The sequence below is a fragment of the Castor canadensis genome, chromosome 4 (assembly GCF_047511655.1).
Source record: "Castor canadensis chromosome 4, mCasCan1.hap1v2, whole genome shotgun sequence".
Lineage (NCBI taxonomy): Eukaryota > Metazoa > Chordata > Mammalia > Rodentia > Castoridae > Castor > Castor canadensis.
Window position 1 is genome coordinate 138,559,430 of NC_133389.1, and position 8,632 is coordinate 138,568,061.

The following is an 8,632-nucleotide window of genomic DNA, read 5'->3' on the forward strand; positions in this document are numbered from 1 at the left end:
ATTAAGAAAATGTGGTATCTATACACAATGGAATTTTATGCAGCCATGAAGAAGAACGAAATGTTATCATTCGCTGGTAAATGGATGGAATTGGAGAACATTATTCTGAGTGAGGTTAGCCTGGCTCAAAAGACCAAAAATCGTATGTTCTCCCTCATATGTGGACATTAGATCAAGGGCAAACACAACAAGGGGATTGGACTATGAGCACATGATAAAAGCGAGAGCACACAAGGGAGGGGTGAGGATAGTTAAGACACCTAAAAAACTAGCTAGCATTTGTTGCCCTTAATGCAGAGAAACTAAAGCAGATACCTTAAAGCAACTGAGGCCAATAGGAAAAGGGGACCAGGAACTAGAGAAAAGGTTAGATTAAAAAGAATTAACCTAGAAGGTAACACCCACACACAGGAAATCAATGTGAGTCAATGCCCTGTATAGCTATCCTTATCTCAACCAGCAAAACCCCTTGTTCCTTCCTATTATTGCTTATACTCTCTCTACAACAAAATTAGAGATAAGGGCAAAATAGTTTCTGCTGGGTATTGAGTGGGGGAGCGGGAGGGGGTGGAGTGGGTGGTAAGGGAGGGGGTGGGGGCAGGGGGGAGAAATAAACCAAGCCTTGTATGCACATATGAATAATAAAAGAAAAATGAAAAAAAAAATAAAAGTGGATCAAAGACACTAATGTAATAAAAGAAACTTTGAACCTAGTAGAGGAAAATGGGGGAGAACATTTGATCATGTAGGCATAGGTAACATCTTTCTGAATAGGAGTCCAATAGCTCAGGAAATAAGAGTAAAAAAATTGACAAATGGTATTCCATAAAATTAAAGAGCTTCTGTACATCAAAGGAAATAATTACCAGAATGAACATAAATCCTACAGAATGGGAGAAAATCCTTTTAGATATGCATTGTGCAGGGGATTAATATCTAGAATATATAAAAATATATATATTTAAAAATATTAAATATCAAAAGAATGAATAATCCAACTAATAAATGGAAAACTGAGTTGAACAGATCCCAAAAGAAAAAGTAAAAATAGCCAATAAAAACATGAAGAAATGTTCAACATACTAGTTATAAGGCGAATTGAAAATAAAACAACAGAGTTACAATGGCTATCATCAAGAAAACAAACAACAAATGCTAACAAGGATGATTTGTAAAAGGAACTTATTTTTGGGAATGGAAATTAGTGCAGTGAGTATGTAAATAAGTATGAAGGTACCCCCAAAACCTAAAAATAATACAACTGTCATACAATCCTGCTGTACCATTAGTATATTAGTCATATATCCAAAGAAATGCAAGTCAGCATACAATAGATGTACACAGATGTACATACATGCACACCTGTTTATTGCAACATGACTCACAACAACCAAAATATGGAATTAAACTAAATGTTCAGCAACCAAGAAATGAATAAAGAAAATATAGTACATATACACAATGGAGTATTAATCACACAAAGAAAAATGAAATTATATCATTTGCAGGAAAATGGATGGAACTGAAGTTCATCTTGTTAATTGAAATTAACCAACTTGCGAATCACCAACATTGTAGAATCTAGACCTAAAAAAAATGACATAATTTTAAATGGGGGACTGTTTTTCTTGGGTGGCAACCAGTGAGAGGGTGGCAGGAGAGGGTGATAGGATGTGAATATGATCAAAGTACATTTTATGTATATATAAAAATAGAATAAAACTAAAGTAAACTAAAATTGTTAAAACAAGGGGGAAAGGGGCTAAGAAAGAGCAATAGAGGAGGTGAAGATGATCAAAGGATATTATATGCATGTATGGAAATGTCACAATGAAACCCCTTTGTATAATTCATATACACCAATAAGAAAAGAAGAAAAAAAGGAACACAGGCAAGTAAATTAGAATAAAAATAAATATGTCCAACTCTTTTAATACAACCAAAAATGTAAAAATTTCCAAGGTTATAGATTAATAGGTTTTAGAAGTATTAATTATTTATTATCTATGCAAATTAAATACATAGGAAACAGCAAAATCTTGAGTTTATTTTAGAGAGTAACATTCAGTAGTTAAAGAGATATTTGAAAGAAAGCTGCTATAGCTTTAAATATTGTACAGAGACTCTCTGCATAAATATATCCTGATTTCTTCTCAATAAAGCAAAGGGTAGTTGGGCATTCAGTGCTACCGCCATGTTCACAGAAAGCCTAAGAGATAGGACCGTGAGAGGAGCACATCTTTCCATCATTGTATCACAACCACTGTGCCTGGCTTGTAGTAGGCACCGTGAATTATTGAATAATTTGGGAATGAATTACAAGAACACTTGATGGTTAGGATTTGAGTTACCTCCTGCCCTGTCAGAGACAAACATGCTTTGAAGTGCAGACTTGGCCTAATCCCCAGAGAGCAGTATCTTTAAAAAATGTTTTAAGACATTTATTTTTAATAAAAGAAAGCCTCTCATGAAAATTTTTATAACTTTTCCCACATGTTATTTATTATTTCAGAGATTACTAAGTAGTAAATTTAATGAAAGTAAGGTGTACAACTTCAAATTTGATAAAAATCTTAAAAGAGCCACATCTACTTGTCTTATTATTAAAATGTAGATTGCTGTTATGGAAAATATATGTCTTCTATATTTAAGAATTTTAGCTGACTTTCTCCTCATACAAATAATGTAACTGTTCTTTATCATAATTTTCCTAGGGTGAGTAATGAATATACTTGTGTATCTTTCCACTTCCTAAGGCTCTGTCCTTTCTTTTACACTTTCTTATCAAAGCCAGCAGACATCCTACATCTTTCTTTATACCCTTGACAGAGTTTTGAAGTTTAGGAGGAGCTTCATATGGGGTTATCTCTCTTTGCTTCTTGCAGCCTGAAGTCAAATAATTGAGTGTAAGAAACACTAAAAACAAATAATATATTGTCTCAATCCTTTGGTTTTGCTTCCTTTTCTAAATAAGAGCTGCATTGTACAATGTGCCTGTGGAATTTTACAGCTTCCTACAGTAAAAGAAATGCTGAACAGACCTTTGCTGTTACTCAGATATCCTGGACTCTTAAGATAAAGGTGGCATTTGTGTTTGGAGGCAGTCACAGTTTGGAGAGAGCAGGTGATTTGTCAAGATACTTTGCAAATTCAAAAGGCTTTCTAATGTTGGACATGGGTCCTTCTGACTGGGAAAGCAGCTTGATGGCACAATATTTTTTATAGGATTACTCAATGTTGGGCAATGTCTTATCCAGTTGAGTAATTTAATTTTAGAAACCATTCAGAGAAAAGATTTTAAAAATGCAACTTACTTGCTTTATGAGTAATTTGCCTTTTCTTTTAGATTTCTGTGCTATTGTATTATTACAAATAGTGTCTGTTTTTCAATATGTATTAGTACAAGCATTTGTGCTGATTTCAGGAGAGAAAGAAACACTGAATCACATGGGGATTTTTCTGCCCTAGTGCTGGTTCTTGCTCTTAGTAGCTATTGTACCATTGGGTGTGTTGTAGTCTTCCCCACTCTGTCAGGTAAAAATCCTGTCCTTCTTCCATCATAGAGTTGTTGCAGTGAATATGTACGTATTTTGAGCTGTAAATTTCTTTAAAAATGTTAGTAAATACTTATAACAGCAGTCCTAAATGAAGTGGGCGTTGTCTCTGTCCTCAGGCACAAATACTTGATAGTCCTTTTGAGGAGCACTATAGTAAACTCAGATTAAAAAGGGAAAGTCAAAGTCTAGTATGGTGGTATGCACCTGTAATCTCAGTTTATGTGCGTGTGGGCTGCTGAGGCTGGAGGATCAGGAGTTTGAGCCCAGCCTGGGCAACACAGCAGGATCCTGACTCTTTTCTTCTCTTTTTCCCCAGAGCATATGGTATGACCATCTAGGTTTTTCCACCTTGTTCAAACAAGAACTTTTCTAGTTCTGTCTCTTTATTTGTAGCACATTTTAATCTTGCATCCATATGCATCCAATTTGGCCCAAATTATTTTATCTTAAGTAGTATCCACGATTTATTTTGATGCATCCTTTCTGCAGGAGTTAGATTCAGAGAGGGCCAAACCAATGGTGTATGTGTGTTTAATTTCTCATAGTATAATGACTAATGGACTGCTATCAGTTTATTTACTTTATGTATTTACATAATTTTCTTAAATGAAAATATTTTTGACAACTAAGATTACAAAACAACTTCTCAATAAAATAAACAATTTTGGTGCAGGATCCAAGTGATTTTGAGTCTTCTTCAATCATGTCATTTTAATTTCCCTTGTTCTTCATTTGTAATGTAAGGGGTAACATTAGTTGACAGCCTGCTAGCCTGCTTTTCTGGCTCTGAAATTTTAAATTAGTTCTATTTTTTTCCCACTTGCAAAACTCCGCATTTTGTGGTTGTGTTGGAAATTTTTATCCATTTGAGTAGTGGACAGTCTGGCTGGGAAGATGTGTGGCTGAGAGAAGAGAAAGGGAGATGGCAATGAATTATTTTGCAGTTCTATGGTTATTAAAATGTCAAGTTGTGGGCTCTGGTAGAAAAAGTGATTAAAGTACAGAAATTTATAACTCAGGGGCTAGTGGTGTGGCTCAATTGGTAGAGTGCCTACCCAGCAAACACGAGGTTCTGATTTCAAACCCTAGAACCATAAAAAACAAACAAACAAACAAACAAAAACCCAAAATGAAAACCAAAAGAACAATACCAAAAAATTCCCCAGAAATTAATAAATCCAAAAACTAGGTCAAAGTTTCCAAAAGCTTTGCGCTAACTATATTATATCTGTGTCCTCCTTTTATAGGTTGAGCTTTTATAACAGGTGCTTAGAAAGTGGTTTTTCTGAAAAGCACTAACTCCTCTATTGGACCCTTAAGTTAGCTAAAAGCAGCAAAAATCTGACATTGCTTCTTCCATTTTGAATCTCTTTTGCTCTGAGCTTCTCTCCTATAGTTACCTTGATTATCAGGAATGACTGGACTGATTGGTAACATCTTTTTGACAAAGGGACTAAAATTATCTCCAAGGAATAGAAAGCCTTGAAGAACAGACCACCTGGCAAGAGAGGGCAATTATGAGGCTGCAACTTTGGGTACAGTGTTCTATATATATCCATTTAGGCTCAGATGTTTCATTGTTGCTCTGTTGGTTTTCTTGGTCTATGAATTAGTGAGAGAGATGGATTAAAATTCCTATTTTGACAATGGAATTGTCAATTTATCCTTATAGTGATGAGAAATTTTAGCTGGGCTTGATGGCACATGCTTGAGAGTTCAGTTGCTTGGAAAGCCATAGATAGGAGGATCATGAGGCTGGCCCCAGACAGAAATGTGAGACACTTATCTGAAAAATAACTACAACAAAAAAAGGGCTGAGATCATAACTTGTGGTAGAACATCTACTTAGCAATTGCAAGGCTCTGAGTTCAAACCTTAGTACTGCCAAAAAAGATGATAGATGTGAATTTTTCTTTTTTTTTAATATATGAAAGAAGGTTTATTTATCTACTTATAGTCTGGCATAAAGACCAAAGGTGGCTGAAAATAAGGGTAAAATAACTTAAAAATATGTATCAGAAATACTCAAGAAACTCTATTATTCTCCTCCCATAACTGGATGCTTCCAAACTTGACTTAATATTTTTCATGTTTTCTTTCCATTGTTTCATAAATATATTTGCTTCTCTGTCCTGTAATAGATGAGTGACAGCTGACTTTTACTGTTTGTCAGCTGATACTTCACCTTGTTTTATTGTTTGAGTTTTTCTTTTATAGTTTTTGAGGTATGATTTCCAAGATAAATAAGTTCAGAATTGTTAAAATTTCCCTCCCTGGCCATTTGAAATTGCCATTATTATATATTCTCAGAATCTTTGCCTTAAATTAATTTTACTCAATATTAATTTAACCTGAGTAACTTTCTTTTGGTTGATGCGTGCCTTTTACTTTTAAGCTTTCTTATTCTTATGTTACATTTGTCAATGTAGAAACAGTATAGTTGAATTAAAAAAATACAAATGAATATCTGTAGCATTTTAAAATGAGTTGTTTATTTTATTTTATTGCAATTGCAGATAAAGGTGCACCTGAATTTATTTCTATTGTTCTTTTTCTTCCTTTTTCCTGCTTTTTCTTCTCCTTTTTCTCTTCATTTTTTCTTTTATTGTCTCTAGAGAATGGCTAAGAATTTTGACCATTCCTTTTTATATGTTACTATAATTTTATATAGTCAATGTTTATTTAGATTTACTCAAGTTTTCCTCTATTGCAATCTCCCTTCAAGAACTAGTTTACTTTTCCTTAAAATGCATCTTTTAGAATTTTTTAGTCATAGCCTGCTTCTGTGTTGGGTTGGGCTCTATTATGAGTAATTGTTGTGCATGATGGTCTGATCCCCAAAGTCCCAATGTTTCAGGCTCTCCCATTGGGTTTTTCTGGAGACCTAAAAGATGGTCCCTGCTTTACCTGAGCACTACTTGGCCCTTAGATAGTACTGCTCAGCACTTGCATAGTTGGTCACGATCGTGCATAGTGTTTGTCACTCCCAAATGTGGCCAGACACAGTTGAGCTGATTCCTGTTGAACAGATGGGATCACTAGTGATAGTCTTAGACTTCCAAAACATGATTGTCTGATGTTATTTGGGTCCAAAACTGTGGCTTTGAACTAACATCTACCAATCAACAGAGTTTCTCTCATGGAGCATTTATTGAACTCCAAGCCAACCTGGAAATATTATAGTATCAAAGATTCAGGATGAAAGTGGCAAGAGGATGGGATGAGGCAAGGCTAAGGCAAACACTAGCAGGCATTCTGGTCTCTGCTGGCAGGGTGTGTGCTTTGTAACATGGGGGAGGCAGAAGGGGATGAATTGGATGGTTTCACCACTTCTCCACCTTGTTCAGTTAAGAAATTGAACAAATTCCATACCATGAGAGAACTTGAGTTTGTTAATAAAATGAGAGATATAAATGGCTCTTATTTTGTCCCAGGTACTGTTTGAAATAAATGTTACGTATGTATCATAATTACATGCATCTCTTATTTTATAAATTAAATATATGAGACACAGAGTTTTCTTTTAAAAAAAACAATTTTATTAGTATATAATAGTTGTGCATGGGGTTTTGCTGTGACATTTCCATATATGCACACAATGTACCCCAGTTTGGTTAATTCCCTCCATTATCCTCCCTCTTCCCCCTCCCTCTTCTTAAAATGACTTCAACAGGTTTCAATGTTCCATACTCATAGATGTATAGAAAGTACACCAACCATGTTCACCCTCCTTTATCCTACTCATTTATTCCCCCACTCCCATATGCACTCTCCCCTTAATGTGACCTCTTTTACGTTCCTGACCTTTATTGTTTAAGTATCTCCTAATTGTTCAGTGAGGTTTTGCTTTGATATTTTACCTGTACTTTAATAATTGTACCCCCATCTATTACTCTTCCTTACCCTGTTCCTCTAGAGGTTATTCTTAAACACCTGAATAATGATGGTGGGATCTGAAGCGACATCCTGATAATAGAACTCATCCTTTTATTGTTGCAATATGTCGTTCCTTATATGCCTGAAGGATGAGGTACAACTTAATTAAAGTGGTCCAACACATAATTTTCATGACTTTACTGAATATTTTTTTACAAACATGTAAATATTTTTACAATATGTAAATAAAGTGTAATATTGTAATATTTGTAATATTGTGGACAAATTTATACTAAAAGAGTTTTCTATATTCTATTATTTCGATGGATAGTTTATTAAAAGAGTTTGTAATGGTTTCTTATGCTATCGTATTTCAAATAGGGGCATCACCTAACAAGTGATAATCAAACAAAAAGTTTCACAAACAACAGCTTGCACAATGATTTTTATAAGTCAGTACACTGTAAATTATTGGAGCATTTTTCTGAGTCATTTGTGCTATATATCATGAGTTATATAATAAATGATTTAGATTACTAAGAGAATAAAAGGAAATATAATTTCCGTGCTTCCTTTTATGTTGATTTATATCAATTTGTATTATTGTATTATTTGTTACATATTTTAAACATTACTCTTGAGTTCTCCCATTGACACTATTACTTCCTTGAAGTTCTTGTTTTATGAGGTCTCTAAAATGATTCTTCATTTTCTAGTCCTGGTTTTGAAGTTAGCCTTGTGGATGGCCTGTGAAAATCTAGGCTTTAGAAGCTGGGCAAACTGTCTCTAACACCTCAAACTTCAGATTTGGGTGACTTTTTTTGTTGTTGTTGCTATTTTTACCCATCAGAAATTTCTTACCTTTCTGATGGCTCAGTCAAGCATGATAAATGATTTTTCTGTATTTTAGAAGGCATTTAAATCTTTTTGTTTGAATTGAATGTGCTCTTACATGCAAATAGATTTTGTTGTAAATAATATATGTTTATACCTTTTTGAAGGAAATCTATGTTCAACTTAAATTCTAACTGTAAAGATATGGTAGCAGAGAAGTCAGCATGTAGATTGAATGGCCAAATATTTAAGATTTATAAACCTTTATAATTTTCTTTATAGTTAAGTTTGAACTTAGATGGCACTCATATATGTAATGTACTTTAATAATTCTTATTAAATCAATCCAAGATTAATTGAATATA